The 14,016-nt window shown below is 43.2% G+C and overlaps 1 long non-coding RNA gene across 9 annotated transcripts in view; it reads right to left on the minus strand.

The window, feature by feature from the left end:
• LOC108409146 (uncharacterized) overlaps positions 1 to 14,016 on the minus strand; it is a 162,402-nt gene that overhangs the window by 42,313 nt on the left and 106,073 nt on the right. For 2 of the 9 annotated variants that reach the window (XR_001856139.3, XR_005058800.2), the window contains one exon: positions 7,132 to 11,185. The exons of the other annotated variants lie outside the window; for them this stretch is intronic. This is a non-coding gene — a long non-coding RNA (uncharacterized lncRNA). Of the gene's footprint in view, positions 1 to 7,131; positions 11,186 to 14,016 lie in introns of those variants that run through there. 9 annotated transcript variants of the gene reach the window in all.

The following is a 14,016-nucleotide window of genomic DNA, read 5'->3' on the forward strand; positions in this document are numbered from 1 at the left end:
CTAATTTGCACACACATATTGACATAATAGGAATACGGTGACATAAACAAAGCAAATCTATAATTACCAGCCATCTCCAGTGAAGCCAAGAAAACCATTTAGGCACCCTAGGCATTTGTGAAAATTTATCTATGATATGATGGATATTTTCCAACTGTACTTGAACCATCAGACAAATTAAAGCAGCCCATTTCTGGGATCTGTTCACATCCCATATGTTCTTTTAACCATAGATAGTCTATAGTCATGAGATTTTGGGGTGCTACAACTTGCACCCCTCCCAACTCCTGGTTGAGTTCCAACAGTACAGATCCAGTCAAATTCGTTGTCTCACTGTATGCACATGCCAGCCTAGACATCTCCCTCCTCCTTCTTATGGCAAGTCCAGGAGATGGTGGGCTGGATGCAGCCACAACCGCAGCATCGTCCGGATCCCTGTGGAGGCTTTTTGATGATCATCCCCCGGCACGAGTCCTCCAGAGAGTGCTGATGCCGGAAGCTCCTCCTCATATCGTATCTTAGTTCATTTTCTGGGTATCCAAGCTAGGCCTTGATCTTCTGCGTAGAAACAAACAGACCCTTTGCCCACACTTTGACATGCCCTCTATACCACTGTGCAGAACTCATTGGAGGTCAGCACACAGTAACTGCTTTTTTTTTTTTTTTTTTAATTAAGAGAAAGGAATATTATCAGAAAAGAGTACCTCCATAGCTGATCATCTGACACCCTTTAAGTGAACAACATTAAGGATATTTAAAGCATGCGTTGATCTTTGATTTACCAATAGTTTTATCCTGTTAAGGAGTAATCCCCCTTTTCTTTCTTTCTTTCTTTTTTTTTTTTAAATTTTTAATCTACACTTACCTGAAGAATACTATGTTTACTATGCTCTCCCCTATATCAGGTCCCCCCTAACAACCACATTACGGTTACTGTCCATCAGCTTAGCAAAATGTTGTAGAGTCACTACTTGTCCTCTCTGTGTTGTGCAGCCCACCCTCCCCTTTCTCCCTCCCCCCCATGCATGCTAATCTTAATACCCCCCTTCTTCTTCCCCCCCCTTATCCCTCCCTGCCCACCCATCCTCCCCAGTTCCTTTCCCTTTGGTACCTGTTAGTCCATTTTTGGGTTCTGTAATTCTGCTGCTGTTTTGTTCCTTCAGTTTTTCCTTTGTTCCTATACTCCTCAGATGAGTGAAATCATTTGGTATTTCTCTTTCTCCGCTTGGCTTATTTCACTGAGCATAATACTCTCCAGCTCCATCCATGTTGCTGCAAATGGTTGGATTTTTCCACTTCTTATGGCTGAGTAGTATTCCATTGTGTATATGTACCACATCTTCTTTATCCATTCATCTACAGATGGACATTTAGGTTGCTTCCAATTCTTGGCTATTGTAAATAGTGCTGCGATAAACATAGGAGTGCATCTGTCTTTCTCAAACTTGATTGCTGTGTTCTTAGGGTAAATTCCTAGGAGTGGAATTCCTGGGTCAAATGGTAGGTCTGTTTTGAGCATTTTGATGCACCTCCATACTGCTTTCCACAATGGTTGAACTAATTTACATTCCCACCAGCAGTGTAGGAGGGTTCCCCTTTCTCCACAGCCTCGCCAACATTTGTTGTTGTTTGTCTTTTGGATGGCAGCTATCCTTACTGGTGTGAGGTGATACCTCATTGTAGTTTTAATTTGCATTTCTCTGATAATTAGCGATGTGGAGCATCTTTTCATGTGTCTCTTGGCCATCTGTATTTCTTTTTTGGAGAACTGTCTGTTCAGTTCCTCTGCCCATTTTTTAATTGGGTTATTTGTTTTTTGTTTGTTGAGGCGTGTGAGCTCTTTATATATTCTGGACGTCAAGCCTTTATCAGATCTGTCATTTTCAAATATATTCTCCCATACTGTAGGGTTCCTTTTTGTTCTATTGATGGTGTCTTTCGCTGTACAGAAGCTTTTCAGCTTAATGTAGTCCCACTTGCTCATTTTTGCTGTTGTTTTCCTTGCCCGGGGAGATATGTTCAAGAAGAGATCACTCATGTTTATGTCTAAGAGGTTTTTGCCTATGTTTTTTTCCAAGAGTTTAATGGTTTCGTGACTTACATTCAGGTCTTTGATCCATTTTGAGTTTACCTTTGTATATGGGGTTAGACAATGGTCCAGTTTCATTCTCCTACATGTAGCTGTCCAGTTTTGCCAGCACCATCTGTTGAAGAGACTGTCATTTTGCCATTGTATGTCCATGGCTCCTTTATCAAATATTAATTGACCATATATGTTTGGGTTAATTTCTGGGGTCTCTAATCTGTTCCACTGGTCTGTGGCTCTGTTCTTGTGCCAGTACCAAATTGTCTTGATTACTATGGCTTTGTAGTAGAGCTTGAAGTTGGGGAGTGAGATCCCCCCTACTTTATTCTTCTTTTTCAGGATTGCTTTGGCTATTCGGGGTCTTTGGTGTTTCCATATGAATTTTTGAATTATTTGTTCCAATTCATTGAAGAATGTTGCTGGTAATTTGAGAGGGATTGCATCAAATTTGTATATTGCTTTCGGCAGGATGGCCATTTTGACGATATTAATTCTTCCTAGCCATGAGCATGGGATGAGTTTCCATTTATTAGTGTCCCCTTTAATTTCTCTTAAGAGTGACTTGTAGTTTTCAGAGTATAAGTCTTTCACTTCCTTGGTTAGGTTTATTCCTAGGTATTTTATTCTTTTTGATGCAATGGTGAATGGAATTGTTTTCCTGATTTCTCTTTCTATTGATTCGTTGTTAGTGTATAGGAAAGCTACAGATTTCTGTGTGTTGATTTTGTATCCTGCAACTTTGCTGTATTCCGATATCAGTTCTAGTAGTTTTGGAGTGGAGTCTTTAGGGTTTTTTATGTACAGTATCATATCATCTGCAAATAGTGACAGTTTAACTTCTTCTTTACCAATCTGGATTCCTTGTATTTCTTTGTTTTGTCTGATTGCCGTGGCTAGGACCTCCAGTACTATGTTAAATAACAGTGGGGAGAGTGGGCATCCCTGTCTGGTTCCCGATCTCAGTGGAAATGCTTTCAGCTTCTCGCTGTTCAGTATAATGCTGGCTGTGGGTTTATCATATATGGCCTTTATTATGTTGAGGTACTTGCCCTCTATTCCCATTTTGCTGAGAGTTTTTATCATGAATGGATGTTGAATTTTGTCAAATGCTTTTTCAGCATCTATGGAGATGATCATGTGGTTTTTGTCTTTCTTTTTGTTGATGTGGTGGATGATGTTGATGGATTTTCGAATGTTGTACCATCCTTGCATCCCTGGGATGAACCCCACTTGGTCATGGTGTATGATCCTTTTGATATACTGTTGAATTCTGTTTGCTAATATTTTATTGAGTATTTTTGCATCTACGTTCATCAGGGATATTGGTCTGTAATTTTCTTTTTTGGTGGGGTCTTTGCCTGGTTTTGGTATTAGGGTGATGTTGGCTTCATAGAATGAGTTTGGGAGTATTCCCTCTTCTTCTATTTTGTGGAACACTTTAAGGAGAATGGGTATTATGTCTTCTCTGTGTGTCTGATAAAATTCCGAGGTAAATCCGTCCGGCCCCGGCGTTTTGTTCTTGGGTAGTTTTTTGATTACTGTTTCAATTTCTTTGCTTGTAATTGGTTTGTTTAACTTTTGTGTTTCTTCCTTGGTCAGTCTTGGGAGGTTGTATTTTTCTAGGAAGTTGTCCATTTCTTCTAGGTTTTCCAGCTTGTTGGCATATAGGTTTTCATAGTAGTCTTTAATAATTCTTTGTATTTCTGTGGAGTCTGTCGTGATTTTTCCATTCTCATTTCTGATTATGTTGATTTGTGTTGACTCTCTTTTTCTCTTAATAAGTTGGGCTAGAGGCTTATCTATTTTGTTTATTTTCTCAAAGAACCAGCTCTTGGTTTCGTTGATTTTTGCTATTGTTTTATTCTTCTCAATTTTGTTTATTTCTTCTCTGATCTTTATTATGTCCCTCCTTCTGCTGACTTTAGGCCTCATTTGTTCTTCTTTTTCCAGTTTTAATAATTGTGATGTTAGACTATTCATTTGGGATTGTTCTTCCTTCTTCAAGTGTGCCTGGATTGCTATATACTTTCCTCTTAAGACTGCTTTCGCTGCATCCCACAGAAGTTGGGGCTTAGTGTTGTTGTTGTCATTTGTTTCTATATATTCCTTGATCTCTATTTTGATTTGTTCATTGATCCATTGATTATTTAGTAGCATGTTGTTAAGCCTCCATGTGTTTGTGAGCCTTTTTGTTTTCTTTGTAGAATTTATTTCTACTTTCATACCTTTGTGGTCTGAAAAATTGGTTGGTAGAATTTCAATATTGTGGAATTTACTGAGGCTCTTTTTGTGAGCTAGTATGTGGTCTATTCTGGAGAATGTTCCATGTGCACTTGAGAAGAATGTATATCCTGTTGCTTTTGGATGTAAAGTTCTATAGATGTCTATTAGGTCCATCTGTTCTAGTGTGTTGTTCAGTGCCTGTGTGTCTTTACTTATTTTCTGCCCGGTGGATCTATCCTTTGGGGTGAGTGGTGTGTTGAAGTCTCCTACAATGAATGCATTGCAGTCTATTTCCCTCTTTAGTTCTGTTAGTATTTGCTTCACATATGCTGGTGCTCCTGTATTGGGTGCATATATATTTAGAATGGTTATATCCTCTTGTTGGACTAAGCCCTTTATCATTATGTAGTGGCCTTCTTTATCTCTTGTTACTTTCTTTGTTTTGAAGTCTATTTTGTCTGATATTAGTACTGCAACCCCTGCTTTCTTCTCACTGTTGTTTGCCTGAAATATGTTTTTCCATCCCTTGACTTTTAGTCTATGCTTATCTTTGGGTTTAAGGTGAGTTTCTTGTAAGCAGCATATAGATGGGTCTTGCTTTTTTATCCATTCTATTACTCTATGTCTTTTGATTGGTGCATTAAGTCCATTTACATTTAGGGTGACTATTGAAAGATATGTACTTATTGCCATTGCAGGCTTTAGATTCGTGGTTACCAAAGGTTCAAGGTTAGCTTCTTTAGTATCTTACTGCCTAACTTAGCTCGCTTATTGAGCTGTTATATACACTGTCTGGAGAGTCTTTTCTTCTCTCCCTTCTTATTCCTCCTCCTCCCTTCTTCATATGTTGTGTGTTTTGTTCTGTGCTCTTTTTAGGGGTGCTCCCATCTAGAGCAGTCCCTGTAGGATGCCCTGTAGAGGTGGTTTGTGGGAAGCAAATTCCCTCAGCTTTTGCTTGTCTGGGAATTGTTTGATCCCACCATCATATTTAAATGATAGTCGTGCTGGATACAGTATCCTTGGTTCAAGGCCCTTCTGTTTCATTGCATTAAGTATATCATGCCATTCTCTTCTGGCCTGTAGGGTTTCTGTTGAGAAGTCTGATGTTAGCCTGATTGGTTTTCCTTTATAGGTGACCTTTTTCTCTCTAGCTGCCTTTAAAACTCTTTCCTTGTCCTTGATCCTTGCCATTTTAATTATTATGTGTCTTGGTGTTGTCCTCCTTGGATCCTTTCTGTTGGGGGTTCTGTATAATTCCATGGTCTGTTCGATTATTTCCTCCCCCAGTTTGGGGAAGTTTTCAGCAATTATTTCTTCAAAGACACTTTCTATCCCTTTTCCTCTTTCTTCCTCTTCTGTTATCCCTATAATACGAATGTTTTTCCTTTTGTATTGGTCACATATTTCTCTTAGTGTTGTTTCATTCCTGGAGATCCTTTTATCTCTCTCTATGTCAGCTTCTATACGTTCCTGTTCTCTGGCTTCTATTCCTTCAATGGCCTCTTGCATCTTATCCATTCTGCTTATAAATCCTTCCAGGGATTGTTTCACTTCTGTGATCTCTTTCCTGACATCTGTGATCTCCTTCCGGACTTCATCCCACTGCTCTTGCATTTTTCTCTGCATCTCATCCCACTGCTCTTGCATTTTTCTCTGCATCTCATCCCATTGCTCTTGCATTTTTTTCTGCATCTCTGTCAGCATGTTCATGATTTTTATTTTGAATTCTTTTTCAGGAGGACTAGTTAGGTCTGTCTCCTTCTCAGGTGTTGTCTCTGTGATCTTTGTCTGCCTGTAGTTTTGCCTTTTCATGGTGATAGAGATAGTCTGCAGAGCTGGTACAAGTGACCGCTGGAAGAGCTTCCCTTCTTGTTGGTTTGTAGCCTTTTCCTGGGAGAATAGCGACCTCTAGTGGCTTGTGCTGGGCAGCTGTGCGCAGACAGGGCTTCTGCTTCCTGCCCAGTTGCTTTGGGGTTTATCTCCACTGTTGCTGTGGGCTTGGCCTGGCTGGGGCTGTTCCTCCAAAATGGTGGAGCCCCGTTAGAGGGGGAGCAGCCAGGAGACTATTTATCTCCGTAAGGGGCCTCTGTGCTCCCTGCTGCCCAGGGGGTTAGAGTGCCCAGAGATCCCCAGATTCCCTGCTTCTGGTCTAAGTGACCTGTCCTGCCCCTTTAAGATTTCCAAAAAGCACTCTCCAAACCAAAACAACAACAGCAACAATGAGAGAGGGAACAGAAAGGAAAAAAAAAAGAAAAAACACGCGATTTTTTTTTTTTTCCTCAGGTGCCGGTCCCAGGCACCCGCGCACTGGTCCTGCTGCCCTGTCTCCCTAGCACCAGGGTCCCTGTCCTTTCAAGGCTTCCAAAAAGCACCCACCCACCGGTCCCGCAGGGAAGGAACGCTCAATATTCTTGGTCCTCAGGCACTGGTCCCACGCACCCGCTCACCAGTCCCGCCGCCCTGCCTCCCTAGCACCGGGGTCCCTGTCCCTTCAAGGCTTCCAAAAAGCACTTGGCAAAAAGAGAGAAAAAAAAGGGGAAAAACGCGCGATTTCTTCCGTCCTCAGGTGCTGGTCTCAGGCACCCACCCACCGGTCCCACAGGGAAAAATGCGGGATATTCTTTGTCCTCAGGTGCCGGTCCCAGGCACCTGCTCACCAGTCCCGCCGCCCTGCCTCCCTAGCACCGGGGTCCCTGTCCCTTTTATGCTTCCAAAAAGCACTCGCAGAAAAGAGAAAAAAAAAAGGGGAAAAACGCGCGATTTCCTCTGTCCTCAAGTGCCGGTCTCAGGCACCCGCCCACCGGTCCCGCAGGGAATCAGTTATGTTTTAACAGGTCCCATGACCAGGCCTCCACGTATTTCATTTGATATGCATTGGATGCTCCCTTCCCACTTGAAATAAGGCCCCGAAAGTCCTCTTTTCTCACTGCTGAACCCCAGCACGTAGGACAGCGCCTAGCACATGAGAGGCATACAGCAAATACTTGTTGAATGGATGAATTAAAGAACAACGTTGAACAAGACACAAAATCCCACTTGGGTTCCAATCTGTAAAATGAGGGGGTTGAATCAGAAGATCATCACGTTTCCTCCTGCTCCAGCCTTCTGGCCCTGCAGTGTCCCAGGCCAGGGTTCACAACCGTTACAGTGTAAAGAAGGAGACAGAAAGTCCGCACGGAAATGCAAGAGAATGAAACTGGGTCACTGTCTAACCCCACACACAAAAGTGAACTCAAAATGGATCAAAGACCTGAATGTAAGTCATGAAACCATGAAACTCTTAGAAGAAAACATAGGCAAAAAAATCTTTTGAATATAAACATGAGCAACTTTTTCATGAACACATCTTGAAATTTCATGAACATTTTTCATGAACAAATGGGACTACATCATGCTAAAAAGCTTCTGGACAGCAAAGGGCACCATCAGCAGAACAAAAACACATCCTAAAGCATGGGAGAATATATTTGTAAGTGACATATCTGACAAGGGGTTAACATCCAAAATATATAAAGAACTCACATGCCTCAACACCCAAAAAGCAAATAACCCTATTAAAAAGTGGGCAGAGGATATGAACAGACACTTCTCCAAAGAAGAAATTCAGATGGCCAACAGGCACATAAAAAGATGCTCCACATCGCTAATTATCAGGGAAATGCAAATTAAACCAAAATGAGATGTCACCTCACACCAGTTAGGATGGCCAACACAGAAAAGACTAGGAACAACAAATGCTTGCAAGGTTGTGGAGAAAGGGGAGCCCTCCTACACTGCTGGTGGGAATGTAAACTAGTTCAACCATTGTGGAAAGCAGTATGGAGGTTCCTCAAAAAACTCAAAATAGAAATACCATTTGACCCAGCAATTCCACTCCTAGGAATTTACCCTAAGAATGTAGGATCCCAGTTTCAAAAAGACATATGCACCCCTATGTTTATCACAGCACTATTTACAATAGCCAAGAAATGGAAGCAACCTAAGTGTCCATCCATAGATGAATGGATAAAGAAGATGTGGTACATATACACAATGGAATATTATTAAGCCATAAGAAGAAAACAAATCCTACCATTTACAACAACATGGATGGAGCTAGAGGGTATTATGCTCAGTGAAATCAGCCAGGCAGAGAAAGACAAGTACCAAATGATTTCACTCATCTGTGGAGTATAAGAACAAAGCAAAAACTGAAGGAACAAAACAGCAGCAGACTCACAGCACCCAAGAATGGACTAACAGTTACCAAAGGGAAAGGGACTAGGAAGGGATAAGGGGAATATGGGGCATTAGATTAGCACACATAACGTGTTGGAGGGGGGTGTACACAGGGAAGGCAGTACAGCACAGAGAAGACAAGTAGTGACTCTTAGCATCTTATTACACCGATGGACAGTGACTGTAATGCGGTGTGTAGTGAGGACTTGATAATGGGGGGAATGTAATCACAATGTTGCTCATGTGATTTTATATTAATGATACCAAAATAAAAAACAAAAATAAAAGTTCAGAAAGAATAATATGCTTTGAAAAGACCAAAAGTTCTAAGTAAATATGAGATTATCATCAGTAGGACTTAAAATGCTGCTCATAGAAAAAAACATCTATTTCTGTTCTGTCTTTAAAATAAATCCCTCAAAAGACGCTATCTCAGAGATCCAGATACCAACTTTCTCCTGGGAAAGAGATGGAACTTCCCACCACCATGGTGGCAGCTCTCTGACCCGATCCTACAGCCACAAACCATCTTTACTTTGGGGGCCCTGGTGGGATTCCAGAGTGGAGTGTGACCTAGTCTGTCTGGGCTGCTATGACAGAAGTACCAGACTGGTGGCTTATAAACAACAGAAATTCACTTCTCACAGCTCTGGAGGCTGCAAGCCCAAGATGAGGGCACCAGCAGGCTGGAGGCAGGTGCGGGCCCGCTGCCTGGCTCACGGAAGGCGTCTCCCCACAGTGTCCTCGTGTAGCAGAAGGCACTGGGGAAGTCTGAGGTCTCTAAGGGCGCTAATCCCGTTCACAAGGGCCCCACCCTCACGGCCTCTTCACTCCAAAGGCCCCTTCCTAACACCATACCACTAGAGGTTTGGACTTCAACATATGAATTTTGAGGGGACACAGACATTCTGCCTATATGAAGTGGGAGAAGAGACAACTCCTTCACTTAATGTCACAAAAAACTTCAGGACTCAGGCACTGAAATCTGTGAGGACACACATTCTTCTACCTGCAAATGACCAGCCCAAACGAGGGTTCTAAAAATGCTGGACAGTCAAACTGTCCTCAGCCTGCTAAGCCGGCTTTGCACTAGATCATCTCGTGCCCTCAATCACCATATATTCTTCTTTACATAATATGTTTAATAAGTTTAAACATTTGTTTTACACAAATGTTTAGGGGGTACACTGAGGATCAGCTAAAATCAAAAACTTGACCGTGATATTTTCTCTCTTGTATAAAACTATAACTCTGGGGCCCAGAACACAGTAGACATAAAATATTTCCTGCATGGATTGGGGAGTAGGATCTAAAGCCTGGGGGACGCGCTCACGCCAGTTCCCTTCACACTGCCCTGTGGCCCAGGTGCCCATGCGGTGAGGAAGGCTGGAGGCAGTGAGACGGGCAGATGTACCCGTGCTTCTACAGCTGCCTTTCCCAGGTGCCTCTGTGACTCTTCTGGAGCCAGAAAATGTACACATTCTTGGAATCCTGAAATGGTAGAGTACAGTTAAAAAATAAAGCCAGCCTCAGGATGAGTGCCCAGGAATTCTAGTTTCCAATCCTGCTGACTCCCACAGCATATACCACCAGACTCCCTGAACTTTGCCTTCTCATCCGTATGAGCGTGTGACCGATCAGTCCCTTACACAAGGGGTTCCTGAGAAGACGGCCTACCTGGCACCTAGTAGGCCTCAGCTCTGTATTTGCTGTAGAACACCTATGACAAGACCATGCCCACCTCCTGCAGGCTGTGCCTGTGCCAGCCTGTCCATCAGCGAGACGTGTCACGGCCGGAGGGCAGGAAGCTTGGACCCACACTGACGGGTCAAGACCAGCGCCAGGCCCCTGGCTTCTCCCTCCCGGCCGGGTGCCGACTGCCTTTGTCACCATCTTCTCCGAGCTGCCTCTGAGGGAAAAGGCGTCCTCCGGGGTTACTAAGCAGTCAGGGACATAAGGAAAGAATTCTAGCTCAACGGCATAGTCACGTGGCAACGTCAATGTTTCTAAGTACATCTCATTCCTGCTGCAAGAGCCACAGACCAGAGCGGTTCCCCCGCCTTCTCCGAGGCTCCAGGTTCCAGGCCGCACGCGGCGGTCAGACCTGCCCAGGGTTTTTACTAAGAGCCTGAGGGGAACCTCTGGTGGCCTCACTGTGTAAGTTCAGCGGGAAAATAAAACTTCTATTTGCCTTGCTTATGTAAAAGATACGTACATACAAACGTCTTTTCTCTTGTTCTTTCTTGACCTTGGAACAAAGATGAAATCTCTTAAAGATACCCAGGCAGGTGTGGTCAGGAAAGGACGTCAGAGGTGAAAACTTGAGGTCACCCTCCATTTATGTCCTTAACACAAGATGGAAGGATTCACACACCCTCCACACGGCATAGTATTTCTAGAATTTTCTCTCTTAGATTGCAAAATCTTTAATAGTGAAGATGGGATTCTGTGATAACAATTCAGTCAACATCCCATTTCCAAAGGCGTTAGCGTGACCATATGATGTATGACACAAACTGAGACATTCTGGGGAGTGGGAGGGGCTGTTGGTAATAGTCATGACAGACGACAGGCAGCAGCCGACGAGTCTGTGGCCACATGGTGTTCCATGGTTCTGGAAACGATCCAACTAAAACATTTACTATCTTAACATTTTATCTAGAAAAAAAGAAAAAAAATCTCTCCTTAGAAAATTTCTTCACATAAAACTATTTATGCTCATTCTGTACAAACAAGGCCACATTGCTGCCCAAGGCAAGTTGGCATCAGCCTGCTTGGAGCCAGGCGGGCGCCTCCCTCCCTCCCTCCCTCCCATTCTCCGGGTCCTCTCTCCCTCGCCCTCTCTCTCCCTCTCTCTCTGTCTCAGACAGTGGCTACATTTCATCTGAAGACTTCCTCCCAGGCAAACTCTACACCACCATGTTTGTCTTTCTCTCTGTACTTCTTTTAAATGCTTAAATCTTATTGTCATTTCAAAAAAAAAAATGTTTTGCCAGTTTTCTATTCTAAGTGACAAACTAATTCTTCAGTTAACATCCCCTGTAAAGTGAAATTTTGCTTGCTTAATCTGAATATAGAAATAGAGACAGAGATGGTCCATAAAAGAGTAGATGTGCTTCCTGGCAGTGAGAGGCAGACACCCCAGCTTGTAGGCAGAGGCAGCCACATAAGATCACCACCAACTTGCTGATTTCCTCTGAATGAGGCAGTCAGCATATTTACTGGGAAACCCCACTGAAGAGACATGAGCATCATGAGAACACTTGAATCTTACATGTTAAAATTCAGACAAAATGAGAGGGAAGTAACGGGGTAAAGAGGGGGCGGAGAAGGCCAAAGACAAGGGCTGCACCGCACTGGCCTCTTTGTTTCCTGGCACTCAAATAGACAGAATATTTGTTATAAAATCATCGTGATTCTTCAAACTCCTTCCTGACCACCTCACGGGGGAGGCAATATAGATGCGTAACATAAAAGTAAGAAATAAAAACAAAAGCTTCCTGTCCTTTAAAAAAAAGTGTTTTAAGGTTTTCTAAGCTGTCTTCTTTTTTTGAACAAGAGACATTTCCACTTTTGTTCTCACTTGCCCATTTGTTCAGAATAGAAGGTTCTAACACAACAACAACTTCAAAAAACATCCTCCAGGGCCACTAGTCAGAGACACAAAGAGCCTCCATTAGGAGCGAGCTGTGCTGGCGCAGACTTCCAGGAGGCCCGCCGTCCGCCAGGCACTTTCCCAAACAGCTCTGAAATTCCCCTAAGAGCTAACCCCGACCATCCACAAACACATTTATTATATAATTTCATCAGTTGTTCCACATAACAACCTGTACATATCATTATTAAAAAAAAATACCTGACAATCAGGTTGGCGAAGACATCCGCTCTCACTTGTACACGCACTTGGCCTCCTCCCCCACCGCGTGCAGCTCGCCCTAAAGCACAGAACCCAGTGAGCAGTCCCCCCCACCCAGCATCATTGCTCTAGGGACCCTGAACACCAGGCTTCTGTTTGCAGGTTCAGTTCCCAAACACTTCCCCAGAACACTCAACGCACAGTTAAACCCTATTCGTTCGTCCGGTCTCCATAAATACACCATACACAGCCCCTTGTTTTCTGATGAAAACAAAGTTAGACAAAATTAAAGATTTACAAATGTTTTTCTAGTAAATAAAAAGGTGTTACCCATAAGAGCCTCTTGTTTAGAGGGACAGAGGTGGTCAAGCAACAAAACAAAATTTTTCTGAGCACTAAAACACAGTTTTGTGTCCAAGTGGGCTGGGAGATTTACTACCAGTGCGCATGGGCATTATAATTATAAATTAGCTGACTCCCCTGGGGAACGACTGGACACAGAGAACATTTGGCTATGTTTGCGTCAATTACCTGAAGTCATTACTCAGGGAACAGGCCTCTGCCCCTCACTTAGCAAGTTCCTTTTAAAGCGCAGTGGGGTGGCTCACTAAAAGAGCCTTTTGTGAAGCAATGAGACTTTTGCTAGTAGTGTGAATTTTACCCTATTACTTGCTAAGTTCCTGTTTTAGTGCATAGGATTTCCTCAAAGTGAAACACCCTCATTCAGAGATTTGATACAAAGGACATACCCCGTTAAATTTCCCATAAAATCCAATACCTCAAGGAGGGAGGTAAAGGCCAGGACTGAGTCTTTCCTTCCTTAGGAGGTGAGAGGAAAACCGCTCAGTCTCGCCTTATGTTAACCCTCAGCTTGCCAGTATCCATCCTCTCATCTGGCAACAGACGTGTCCAAAAGAATGGCTAAAGCCATAGGCAGGCTCACTTTATACTGTTAAATAAACTATAACATTTAAAATTAATTTAATTCTTCTTCATCATATCTATCATGTTGAAAAACACAACCTGAAATTGTCTGAAATCTCTCTATGTCAAAGTTAACCCTCCTAGGGAAAGGTCTGCCCAACCGGGGTCGGTCCCGAGGTCAGCAGAGCGCTGCCTGTGTGAAGCGAGTATCTGAGCACACCGGAGGGGGCAGGAAGGGAGCTCCGACCCGTGCTGGCAGGGTGACCCAAGCAAGTGGCCCCTCTGACCAGTCAGCACCTCACCTCCACTTAGGGATTCTAAAAGGCAACTCGATCACATTTTGCCAGTTTTCTGTTGATACTATTCTGCTTACTGTAAGAAACTGCTGTCCCGAACGGTGTCTCTGGCCACAATGAGATAGGCAGTGAGCTTGACTGGCTGCCGCTTAGGCACACCTCTCTGCAAAGGGAGTTTCTAAATACGCATCATAATCTAAATGACATTTCATGACAGTTATGCCTCAAAAGTGGGTTCTCCCTCCAAGAAAACTTCTGGAAGTCTTTCTCCCCCTACACACAGTTGTACACCCCTCCTCTTGAAAGGAAAACAATTCAAATATGACAACTTGCCACATTTGTTGGTGAAGATCTGTTTTTGCTTAAGACAAAAAGAAGTATGTGAACATTTCTGATTGCCTCCAGTATAGAAT

This window comes from Manis javanica, chromosome 15, assembly GCF_040802235.1.
Source record: "Manis javanica isolate MJ-LG chromosome 15, MJ_LKY, whole genome shotgun sequence".
NCBI lineage: Eukaryota > Metazoa > Chordata > Mammalia > Pholidota > Manidae > Manis > Manis javanica.